The sequence below is a fragment of the Ambystoma mexicanum genome, chromosome 7q (genome assembly GCF_040938575.1).
Source record: "Ambystoma mexicanum isolate Mex_15411 chromosome 7q, UKY_AmexF1_1, whole genome shotgun sequence".
NCBI classification, from domain to species: domain Eukaryota; kingdom Metazoa; phylum Chordata; class Amphibia; order Caudata; family Ambystomatidae; genus Ambystoma; species Ambystoma mexicanum.
The window spans coordinates 222,378,615-222,391,257 of NC_090941.1; positions in this window are offsets into that span (position 1 = coordinate 222,378,615).

The window sequence follows — 12,643 nt, forward strand, 5'->3', positions numbered from 1 at the left end:
CACAAGGCTTCTCTATTCGTAGGGCTTGGACTGCCGCCTAGTTAGGGGTATTTGTGATGTCGAACTGGGTCTAACGATTACTTGCACTGCTTGTTTTCCTCCCCATCTAGGTGGTCTACATATTTCATGCTTCTAACTCATTAGACGCCTCGGTCTTGTATATAAATTGTATGGATTGTGATGTGTTGGTTTACTTTAGTATTATTGTGATTCTTTGCTATGGCCGATGTTACAAAGGCCTTTTAATAAATGTTTCTATATTTTTAATATAACACCTGTCTGGAGTAATTTGTAAGTGTCCTTGCTTTGTGTGCTCATTGAGGTCTTTCAGTCACCCTCACCCCTCTTAAGACTTAGTCCTGACCGCCGCCATCGCTACCCAGATTGGTCTGGCTTGTCTATAGGTTACCCTGTTCCAAGAAACCAGGCTGGCCTTCTGAACCTCTGCCCCTCCAGGTCAGAGTTCGGAATTCCATCTTAATAAATTGGTGTACAGCGGTGGATTCGGACTGAAGGAATCCAGTGTTGCGCATGAGCAAAGGCATTTCGAGTTATTTCTACCAGGACACATAGTGAATTGTCGTAGTGTAACTTTTTAAAGGCCATAGTCCTATCTAACAGTATGGAAACAAGTACCTTGTCAACTTTAATGCTTCTAAATCCGAAACATTGAAAAAGATGTGTGCTGAGAGAGGTGTCCCCTCTCAAGGCACAAAAATGGAAATGATCCAAAGAATCATGGCCTGGCTAGAAGCTCAGCTTAGTGCTATAGCTTCAGAGGACAGTGCAGAAGGAGGTGGGACTGCTCTCACTGGTAGAACTGATAGTTCTGCCGCTGCACTTGTCCACGGTAACCATGAAGACATGGAGGATGTAATGCCTAACGTTTCCTCTCCCAGTGCTGATGGTGAGGCCACCCACACTCGAGTTCAAGAAGCAAGAGCTGCTCTTTAGGCAGAAGGAGCTTGTGTTCAGTATGGCCAAACTAAAGATAGAGCAGGCAGAAAAACAGAAAGACAGGGATCACCAGTTGGAACTGGCCAAGCTTCAAGTTGCCAATGGATCCAAGGGTCCTGGGCATGGGTCTGGGGCCTCCTCTCATCCAAGGTTTCCAAAAGATCTTCTCAGTGTGTATGAGGAAAAGAATGACATTATGGACTGGCTGAATACATTTGTGTATGCATGTGAAGTTCAACAAGTTGACAATGCTGATAACATTGCCTGGTTACTTAGCAGACTGCCCCATTCTGGCTGCAGTGCCATTATGGAAATGTCGAAAGCTGAGAGAGCAGATTTTGCAATGTTGAAGCAAACTCTCATCTTAAAGTTTGGAAAGACCATACTTAAAAAGATTCAGAGAGTATAAGAAAAAAGAAGGTGGTACTTGGGTATCTTATGTAACTGAATCCTTAAAAAACTTGACTGGCTGGGCCAAGGTTATAAGGTTTCTACCTCTGAAGGTATGATAAGTCTTGTCATGCTGGAACGTATTTTTGCATCTTCTTCCCCCAAGCTTAAGCAGCACTTGGCAGATTCAAAGGAGATAAATCCTAAGAAGCTAGCCCTTGCAGCAGATTTATGGGTGTCACATCGAATGTCCCATAAGGACAAGACTCACCCTGGTAAGCAGGAGGAAGGGAAAAAGTCCAAAGATAAGGAGGGTGGGGAAACTGATGAATCTTCTTCCCAAAAAGGCCACAAAAAGAAAAAGGGTAAGACACAAGAGAACTCACAGGGTAGTGGAGATCAGCCTCCGAAACAGAACTCTGGTTATAATAAGCTTCCCTATGTGAACAGACCCAATGGATCTTGTTTCGCTTGTGGAGCAACTGACCACGTGAAGGGGGATCCCAGATGTAAGGTCAAAACCTTGGGTGTCCACTCTGCTAATCTGGCCTTCTCCTCCTACGAGGAAGAAGAGATGACCGGAGCATCCTTCTCCTCAGATTCCTTCTCCAGTGGGATAGAGGCTGAGGTAGTTTTAGTTTCACTGGGTTCCTGGGAGCCTAAAGTCTCAGAGGCTTATGCTAGGATTCCAGAAAACACCAAGCACTACTTTAAAGACAGTGTGCTGATCAATGGAGTAGATACTCCAGCTCTTAGGGATAGTGGGTGCAGTCGGACTGTAGTGGATCCTACCTTGGTAGACCCAGAGGAAGTTGCCAGAGCTACTCTGATGCCCACTAAGTTGGCTGGCGGCCCACCTTCATGTTCCCAGTAATACCTATAAATCTTACTATCAATAGTACAGCAGTCAGGATTCCAGTCAGCATTCAGAGGAGTGTCCCAGGAAAGGTCTTGTTGGGCAATGATCTCAGAGCTTTAGAGCTTGTGGGAGATACTGCTGACAGACCATGCACAAGGTCTCAAACGAGGGCAGCACTGGCCAAGACCAATGCCCTGCCCCAGCCAAAGGTGAAACCCAAGGCTAAAAGAGTCAAAAAACAAAAAAGAGGGAAAGAGAATACTCCCCCTAACTTGCCTCCCACTGAGCTGGAGGTAGTTGGTCAATCACCCGGACCTGAAGAGGAGGGGGTGATGCCTGAAGTATTTGACCCCATGACCATCCCAAACTAAACGATTTGTTAGTAGAAGGTGGTCCTGACAGGGAAGAATTCAGTAAAGGCCAACGTGAGTGCCCATCTCTGGAAGGCCTAAGGAGACAGGCATGCTCCCAGCTTGGGGGTGAACCTCCTGGGAAGCATCAGATTTATTGGGAAGGTGGGCTCCTCTATAGTGAGCCTACAGAGTCTACAGAAGGAGACCATAGGAGGTTGGTGGTTCCCCTTGCTCTAAGACCCTTCTTCCTGCAGCTGGCACATGAAGTGCCCCTTGCTGGTCACCTTGGTATTAAGAGGACCAAGCAAGGTTTATCCATGTACTTCGACTGGCCCAAGATGGGGGTGCAAGTAGAAAGTCACTGCAGGAGTTGTGCCTCCTGCCAGTTATCTGGTAAAAGTGGGTCAATAATCCAAGCTCCATTGGTACCACTCCCAGTTGTGGGGGTACCATTTGAGAGTGTAGGGATCAACATTGTTGGTCCCCTTGACACTCAACCATCCTCAGGCAATAGGTTTATCCTGGTGCTGGTCGACCACGCCAACAGGTATCCTGAGGCCATCCCATTGAAAACTGTGACTGCCAAGTCAGTTGCAAAAGCTTTACTTGGCATCTTTACTTGGGTTGGCTTCCCAAAAGAAGTTGTGTCTGACAGAGGCAGCAACTTTATGTCTAAGTATATGCAGTCTTTGTGGAAGGAATGTGGGGTCACCTATACGTTTCCTTCAGCATACCACCCCCAGACCATTGGTCTGGTGGAATGGTTTAACAGGACCTTAAAAAGTGTGATTGGGGCTCTGGAAGAACCTCAAAGAAGAAAATGGGATCTTCTTTTACCATGCTTACTGTTTGCCTGCAGAGAGGTACCACAAGAGGGTGTTGGCTTCAGCCCCTTTGAACTTCTGTTTGGTCACCCTGTGCGGGGACCCTTAACCATAGTCAAGGAGGGATGGGAGATGCCCACTCCACCTATTACTACCAACATAGTAGACTATGTGTTAGGGCTCATAAAAGAGGATGGTACTCCTGATGGGTCTGGCTAGTGACAAGTTGAAGGCAGGACAGGTTCTGGTGAAACATTGGTATGACCAGAAAGCTTCCCTCATCAACTTCACACCTGGTCAGCAAGTCCTGATCATGAATTGCATAAGGCCTAGAGCTTTACAGGATAAGTGGTCAGGCTCTTACAAAGTGGTGGAACCCCTGGGTGAGGTCAACTATTTAGTGGACTTTGGAAGGTCTGGACAGGCTCCAAATGTGTTCCATGTAAATGGGCTGAAGGCTTTCATCCCAAGAGTTGAAATCGCAGCACTGTTATTGGCTTCAGATGTTGAGGAAGAAGAGTCTGACACTCTCCCTGACCTTTTTCAAAGCAGTCCTTCAGATAGCTCCTTTGAGGGTGTCCGAGTGGCCCCTCACCTGACTTTTGATCAGCAAGCTGAGGTGAAAAGTTTGCTTAGGCAATTTTCCCCCCTGTTTTCACACTCCCCTGGTTTGACACCTTGGTGCAAACATAACATAGACACAGGAGACAGTGTACCTACCAAAAGTAGGGGAGTCAGAATGTCAGACAAAGTACGTTCTTACATTAAGACAGAGGTCAACAAAATGTTGGATCTTGGGGTGATTGAACCCTCTAGTAGTCCTTTGTCTAGCCCTGTGGTTTTGGTTCCAAAAGCAGGTACTTCTGAATTGAGATTCTGTGTGGATTACAGGGCTCTGAATGCTGTCACCAAGACAGATGCACACCCTTTGCCACGAACAGATGAACTGGTGGATACCTTGGGTGCCTCCAAGTACCTCAGCACGTTTTACCTCATTGCAGGCTATTGGCAAACAGCCCTTGCAGAACATGCCAAGGAGAAGACAGCGTTCTCAACTCCAGAGGGTCTTTACCAGTTCAGGGTAATGCCTTTTTGGTTGAAGAATGCACCTGCCACTTTCCAGAGGCTTGTGAATCATGTGTTAAATAGTCTTCCATATCTGGATGATATAGCAGTTTTCAGTGCCACCTGGGAAGACCATGTGAAACACCTTGGGATTGTGTTAGAGGCTCTTCAGAAGGCCCACTTGACCATAAAGGCCAGTAAATGCCAGATTGGACAAGGCTCAGTGGTTTACCTTGGACATGAAGTAGGTGGAGGGAGGATACAGCCTCTATCCAGTAAAGTACAAGCAGTACAAGACTGGCCTACCCCCACTACACAGACCCAAGTGAGAGCCTTCTTAGGACACATTGGGTATTACAGAAATTTCATGGCAGACTATGGCACCATAGCGGACCCTCTGACTGCTCTCACCACTCTGAAGAAACCCAAGAAGGTACCTTGGACTGAAGAGTGTGAGAAGGCCTTCAATGGCTTAAAAGAATCATTGTGCCAGGCCCCTGTTCTCAGGGCCCTGATTACCAAAAACATTTTATTGTGCAGACAGATGCCTCTGGCACTGGGATAGGAGCTGTACTATCACAAGTAGATGAAAAAAAGAAAGGAACACCCTATTGGCTTCATTAGCCGCCAGCTTAAGGACAGAGAGCTCAGATGGTCCACAGTAGAGAAAGAATGTTTCTCTGTTGTGTTGGCCCTATGGAAGCTGAGGCCCTACCTATATGGGACCCACTTCACTGTGCAAACTGACCATAAGCCCTTAAAGTGGCTAATGAACATGAAGGGAGAGAATCCAAAGTTGCTTAGGTGGTCCATAAGTCTGCAAGGTTTTCACTTCACTATTGAGCATAGGCCAGGTGTCCAACATAGCAATGCTGATGGGTTGTCCAGAATGTTTAACCAACCTGAACAAGAAACTCATCCAGGGGTGGATTAGTTCCCCCTGTCCTTAGTCTGGGAGGGGCGACTGTTAGGAAAGATTTCATATTTGAATGTAATTTTCCCTCCATGGGGCAACCCCCAAACTTTTTGCTGCTGTTTTACACCCTGATCTAAACTTTGCCAGAGAAGTGCAGCCCTCTGCCGCACTCCTCAGGGTTTTCGCTCAATTCTTATGGGGAAACTGACATGTCCTTAAGACAGTCAGTACTGGGAGACTTTGTTTCCCTTAGTCCTTTCCTCATGTTGCAGCTGTTGTGCAACATACAACAAGAGTGCAATGTAACTTACTTTACCGCACTCTTGGGTCTCTAGTTATTTAAAAGGCCCTAGAGAGTCTCGCTGGAATTATCATGAACTGCGCAGGTGTGTCAGGGACAAGACTGGTGGCAGCTATCATTTATCTTATATTTTGAACCCTTTTTTGCCATGTTATCCGCGTTTGGCACGAATAGGTGGCCTGGCTCCAAAATGGCCATGCCACAAGGTTCTTTGTCGTGTCCTTTGGCCATCTTGCCCCTTCACCTTCCACAGGTCGAGCTGACCCGGGTCATTCCTTATTTGGTCATGCACTTTCCCGCAAAACCCAATGCTTTCACGGACTTCTGCATGCCTTGTGTATGTGCCTCCAGGATGTGGGCTGGGATGTCTGTTCCCAATACACATCCTGGGTGCCAGAGAGTCTGGAGTGTCCTGAATGCCTGGGACCACTGTGGTCCGTGATTGGTCCACGTATGGAGTTAATGTTTGTGAGCAGATCTCCCATTGGGTCCTCTCCGTTTTGGCGCGAAGGGAACTTTGGATAAGAGGAGGCCGAAAACACCACTACCAGGTCGATCTCCTGAGTTCACACCGAACAAGGGATAAGGAGCCAAGTATCCTGAAACAGGAAGCCGAGTCGTGGAACCGCTGGTGACCCACTGGAAGGTTTGGCACTCTGAGCCCACTGTCATCCTGCGAGACCCCTCTGCATCTGATCGTCCTAGAAGGTCTGCAAAGGCGTTTCGACCCATTGGAATAGTGGGACCAACTATTCTCGGCACCTTCATCAAACCCTGCAAGTAAGCCTCTTTGGAAGTGTCCCTGGGCCAACCAGTGGGCTGACCAGCTTACACAGGACATTTGCTCTGTCACCGCCGCTGTTTCGGGGAAGCCCCCGAAACTTGGCCTACTGCTAGCTCTCTGTCCACGGCACCCTCACACCGAATTTCGTACACTTGGCATTCCCAGGTCTGAAGTGAGATGAGTGCACCCGGACCAGAGCAAACGCGGTTGCCGTGTTGCCCTGCTGTGGTAATTACCTGTGCACGTTTGCTGCATTTGTGACCCCCTTGACCCTGAATCCTGCTACCGTGGAATCGCCACGGTGTCGAGACGTCCTGCTTGTCGCATCTGAACCTGTCAGCAACGTGATCTGAACTGGCGAAATCTGGGTCTGCCTGCGTCGGGGACCGGTGAGTAGTCCATACCCCAACCGGTGGCCCCTAGCGCAGGAACCCATTTCTTTTCTACCGGTGTTGCAAAATAGCAGATCCATCCCGCACTCTCACTCTGCCTCTGCCCGCAAGTGGAGGTCTTGCTTGAGTAGTGGGGACTTGTTCTTCATCACTTCATCCACCTTCCTGAACTGTCAGAGACCCTTGAAGAGACCCTGTTTGGTCCATTGGCACGAGCATGTGCACGTACTATTGAGCACAAGGTTCCTCTCTTCGTAGGGCTTGGTCTGCCTCCTAGTTAGGGGTATTTCTGATGTCGAACTGGGTGTAACGATTACTTGCACTGCCTGTTTTCCTTCCCATCTAGGTGGTCTACATATTTCATGCTTCTAACTCCTTAGACCCCTCGGTCTTGTATATATTGTACGGATTGTGATGTATTGGCTTACTTTAGTATTATTGTGATTCTTTGGTATGGTTGATGTTACAAAGGCCTTTGTAATAAATGTGTCTATATTTTTAATATAACACCTGTCTGGAGTAATATGTAAGTGTCCTTGCTTTGTGTGCTCATTGAGGTCTTTCAGTCACCCTCACCCCTCTTGAGACTTAGTCTTGACTGCCGCCATCGCTACCCTGATTGGTCTGGCTTGTCCAGAGGTTACCCTGTTCCAAGAAACTAGGCTGGCCTTCTAAACCTCTGCCCCTCCAGGTCAGAGTTCAGAAATCCATCTTAACAACTTCCCTAAATAAGTTGTGTCTGATAGGGGCAGGAACCTTATGTCCAAGTACATGCAGGCCATGTGGAAGGAGTGTGGGCTCACGTAAAGGTCTTCTTCAGCATAACAACTTAAACCAATGACTTAGTTGAGAGGTTCAATGGAATAGTTGAGAGTCCCAAAAGCATGAAAAGGGCTCTTTAAGAGCTCCAGAGGAGAAAATGGGATCTCCTTCTTGCATGCTTTTTGTGTGCCAACAGAGAGGTACCTCAAGAGGGGGTTGGCTTCAGCCCCTTTGAGTTTCTTTTTGGTCGACCTGTTAGGGGAATCTCAGCTGTATTCAAAGAGGGGAGGGAGATGCCTACTCCCCCTATCACTTCCAATTTAGTAGACCATGTGCTAGGTCTAAGGAAGAGGATGGTCATCCTGATGGCTCAGGCTAGTGATAAGTCAAAGGCTGGACACGCTCTGATGAAACACTGGTATGACCAGAAGGCTTCCCTTATCAACTTGACACCAGGCCACCAAGTCCTGATCATGAACCCTATAAGGCCTAGAGCATTGCAAGATAAATGGTCAAGCCCTTACTTTTTTTAAAACCTTTATTTTTGGTTTTTTTGTTATTCTATAAAGACATAAGAACAAATACACACCCACATTAGGGTGGACTTAACTCTGCGCCGTATCCTCCCACCCATCCTCACCCCCCTCTCTCTCCCCCCACCCCCGGTCCGGCCCATGGTTCAACAGTTAGTGCCGTCCTGATTCCAAGTCGATCTAGCATGGAATTGGCGCTGTCAACTCCGTGCCTTCACCATCAGGATGGTTGGTCGAGTCCTCTTCTGATTCTTTTAGCAAAAATGATATCAGCGGACCCCAGATGTCTGGAGGTCGGGCATGCAGGGGAAGTTGTTTGACAAAGTCTGATTCTACATCCTGGCAATAAAGGATGTCTTTGCGCCAGGCGATAAACGATGGGGGGGGCTTCGGCCCCAGGACATGGCCACTCTCCTCCTGGCCACTGTCAGCAGAAGACCCGTCAGCTTCCTTGTCGGGGCAGAGAGCAGCCTAGTCATGCCTAACAGGGCCGCTGTCTGGCTTGGTTGTATCGCCTCTCCCACTATTGCTGCCGTTGTCTCCAAGACCCGGTTCCAGAACGGTGTTATTTCGGGGCAATCCCATGCCAAATGGACGAAATCTGCTGAATGCTCTCCACATCTTTCACATTTAGCGGCTGTTTCAGGGCGGTGCTTGTTTGCTTTCGCTGGTGTGTAACAGGTCTGGTGTAGAAAGTTAAAATGGATTAGTTTAAAGCGTGAGTTGAGAGCGATTTTTTGAGTCTGCTTCAGGATGCAGGTCCAGTCCTCCTCGGATATTGTACTGTGCAGGGACCTTTCCCATCTGATCTTTGCTTGGAAGAGTTTAGGTGATGTTTCGGTGACAATAGCTCTGTAGATTTGTGACACCAGCTTGCCTTCACCTTGTGCTTGAATGGCTTTGTGTAGTAATTGCCAGGTCTGTGGCTGACGAGGGAAGTCTGGTAGGAGCGCTTGAAACGTGTATCGGGTCCTGAAATAGAGGAAAACATCGAGAGCTGTGTTACCGCCTTTTGATTTTGCTTGTTGCGGCGTTATAAAGCCGTCCTCTGTAAAGAGATCCCCCAGAGTCACAATTTTCAGTTTGTCGGCCCACTGATGAAATACTTTTTCCGACGTGAGCGGAACTCCTGGAATGAATTTAACAGGTAACAGGGGAGAGTATCTCGTTTTTACCCCGTACCTTTGGGCCAGTTTCAGCCAAACTCTATATGTTGACAGCATTACGTTCATAGTGGAGTTGGGGACGGGAATTTGACTGAAGATGACTGCGGTTAACAGGTTCGGAGTTGCCAGCGCCCTTTCCACCTGAACGTGGGGTCTGATTATGTGGGAGGCATACCAGTGACTGAGAAATTGTGCTTACGCTGCCCAAATGTACTTTTCCAGGTCTGGGAGGGCGAGGCCGCCGCTCGCCACTGGAAGTGTTAGTGTTGCATATGCCACTCTGGCCGGTTTATCTGCCCACAGTAATTCGAGGACCATGCTTTTTAGTCTCTTCAAATAAGATTGAGGAAGGAATATTGGAATGTTGGTGAACAGGTAGAGTAATTTTGGTAGGATCACCATCTTGACCAGGGAAACTCTTCCCCAGAGCGTTAGTGGTAGGGTCTTCCATCTAGTCACTTTGTCCTGGAGGGCTTTGGTCACCTCATCGTAATTGTCGCGGAACACCTCGTGGTAGTTCAGGGACATTTGGATTCCCAGGTATCGAACATTAGACGTTTTCCATGTGAAATGGAAGTCATCTTCGAAGGGTTTGGTGGCTGGGGTCAGCGGGAATATTATGGACTTTGATTGATTGATTTTTAGTCCGGAGGCAGTCCCAAATTTGATTACTTCCCTCATGACTGGGTTCAGGTTCTCCTCGGGATCTCGAACGAATAGGACCACGTCGTCCGCGTAGAGGGATATGATGAGCTTGTGTGGTCCAATAATGAGTCCTCTTCGTTGTCGGTGTTCTCTTAGGATGGAGGCCAGCGGTTCCATCACCAGGGCGAAGATCAATGCTGAGAGTGGGCAGCCTTGTCTGGTGCCCCGCTGGAGTATCACTGGAGCCGATTTTGCCATACCTATGATGATGTTGGAGCGCGGCTCGTTGTACAATAACGATACAAGTTTGATAAAACGAGCTCCTAGGCCCATTCTGGTGAGTGTAGCGAACATAAACGGCCATTCCACCGAGTTGAATGCCTTTTCGGCGTCGAGGAGGACCGCTATTGCTTGAGTTGAGGGATCTAGTGCTTCGATAACGCTGAACAGCCTCCTGATGCCGAAGGTCGTGTTACGGCCTGGGATGAAGCCTGCCTGATCAGCCAGGACGAGGGTGGGCATCAATGGTAGTAGCCTGTTGGTAAGCACCTTTGCAAGTATTTTGTTGTCGAGATTGAGAAGTGAAATGGGCCTGTACGATGCACAGTCCTCCGGAGGTTTGCCTGGTTTGTGTAGCAGGATGACATTGGCTTCACGAGAGGAGTGGGGAAGTATCGCTTTTTCAAGTGCCTCGGCATACACCGCCGCCAGAAGGGGGGCGAGGGTGGTGGCGAAGGCTTTGTAAAATTCCCCTGTTAGGCCGTCTGGGCCAGGAGCTTTTGAGCTAGGGAGGGTTTTGATGGCTTCTGTGATCTCCTCTTGCGTGATTAGGTCATTCAGTGGTTCCCGCAGGGAGTGCTCGACCCAGTACAACTCTGCATCTTCGAGGTACTCCAACGCGACTTGCGGGTCGCTGTTGTGACTGTTGCTGTATAGGTCCTGATAGAAGAGCCTGAATTCCTCCGCTATGTCTTCATCGGTGTGGACGAAGTGTCCCTGCTTGGCCCGAATCCTTTCTATTGGCGATTGATTGTTGTGTGCCTTGACCAGGTTTGCCAGGAGGGCTCCTGGTTTTTGACCTTCGCCGTATTGTCTGACTAGTCTGTTGCGATTTAAAAATTTCACTTCCCGCTCCGCTGCGTTACTGAATTTCTGCAACTCTTCCCTCAGGGCGACTGGTATGTTCGGGTTGGTTGTGTTGGAGCGCTGGAGTTCAAGTTGTTTTAGATTCTCTTCACAAGTTGTTAGCTCTCGTCGTATGAGATTCAGTATGCCATTTTCTTTGGTGTGGCAGACCCCTCTGACAAAGCACTTTAGGGTTTCCCACAGTGTGCTGGGTGAGGCCACTGATCCAGTGTTAACTTAAAGGAACAGCGCAATCTCTTCTCTTAGTTCGGCAGCGAATACCTCGTCCCGCATTGAGCCGGTTTTGAAACGCCACCTTTGTAGGGGGGGTTTGGGGTGTGCTGGGTTTAGAACGAGAGTTACCGGGGAGTGGTCTGAGAGAGTTCTTGGATGGATATCGCATGGGCCGCTGGTCCATGGGCCGTTCTCGCAGGTGAACAGATAGTCGATCCTGGAACTCGAGTTGTGTACGGCGGAGTGGAAAGTATATTCCCGCAGCTCCCCTTTAGACGTTCTCCATGCATCTGTCAGATTAAATGCCTTGCAGATTTCTTTTATTTGGAGGCTGGCTTTGGATGGTGGTTGTGGGGTTGCTCTTGATCTGTCTCTCACCGGGTCCAGCACTGTGTTCATGTCTCCGCCCCAGATTATGGTCGCAGGTTCTTGGGATGATAAACGGGATAGTACCCAACTGAAGCTGTCGGGGCCGTCTACGTTTGGTGCATACGAGTTAACAAAGGTGATTTTCTGGCCTGCTATAATGCCGCTCACCAGGAGAGTTCTCCCTTCGTTGTCTTTTGTGGTGTGGACTAGCCGGAAGCTGGCCTTCTTGTGTATTAAAATCGCGACTCCTCTGGAGTAAGATGAGTACGAGGAGAAGTATCTATGGCAACCCCAGCTCTTGGCCCACTGATGATCCTTCCCTGGGAGTAAGTGAGTTTCTTGAAGCATGGCCACATCGACTTCGTGTCTTCTAAGGTACTGGAGGATTTTCCTGGTTTTAGATGGGATGTTGCCTCCTCTTATGTTCCAGTTTATGATTTTGAATGGAGCGTTTCAGGGTCTATATTGATCCATATTTTGTTCTCTATGGTCATGCCAGGTGAATTGTTGGATGGACGGAGTGGTGGAGATGGTGGCGAGCGAAGGTGATGTAGGGCCGGAGGGCGGCGTGGAACTGGTGGCGCATAACTTGGTCGCTCCTCACGGTTAAACGAAGGTGAGGATGCGCACCTCAACTTTCGGTGGTGTGGCAACTGTGACTTCCCTCCCGCGTGCGGGCAACCCCCAACTGACCCGCGAGGTTCCCTCTTCATAACTAAACTGTAAGGGTTGCTGTGCTTGGGGCACTTGTGCCTCCCGAGAGGGGCGGGTGGCTCTCCAACGCACTGGGAGTGAGTCTCTGCGGTATTAAGTTTATGCATAGGTGCCGGGGGTATGAATCCTGTTCCCTTAGGAGCCCGGGTCGAACCTTATGGTGGATCTCTGCGTCTTTGGTGTTCACGCTGCGGTCTGGGGTTATTAGCGGCGGATCTGCAGCCGGCGTGATCAAGGTAGTCGCTGGCTTCCTC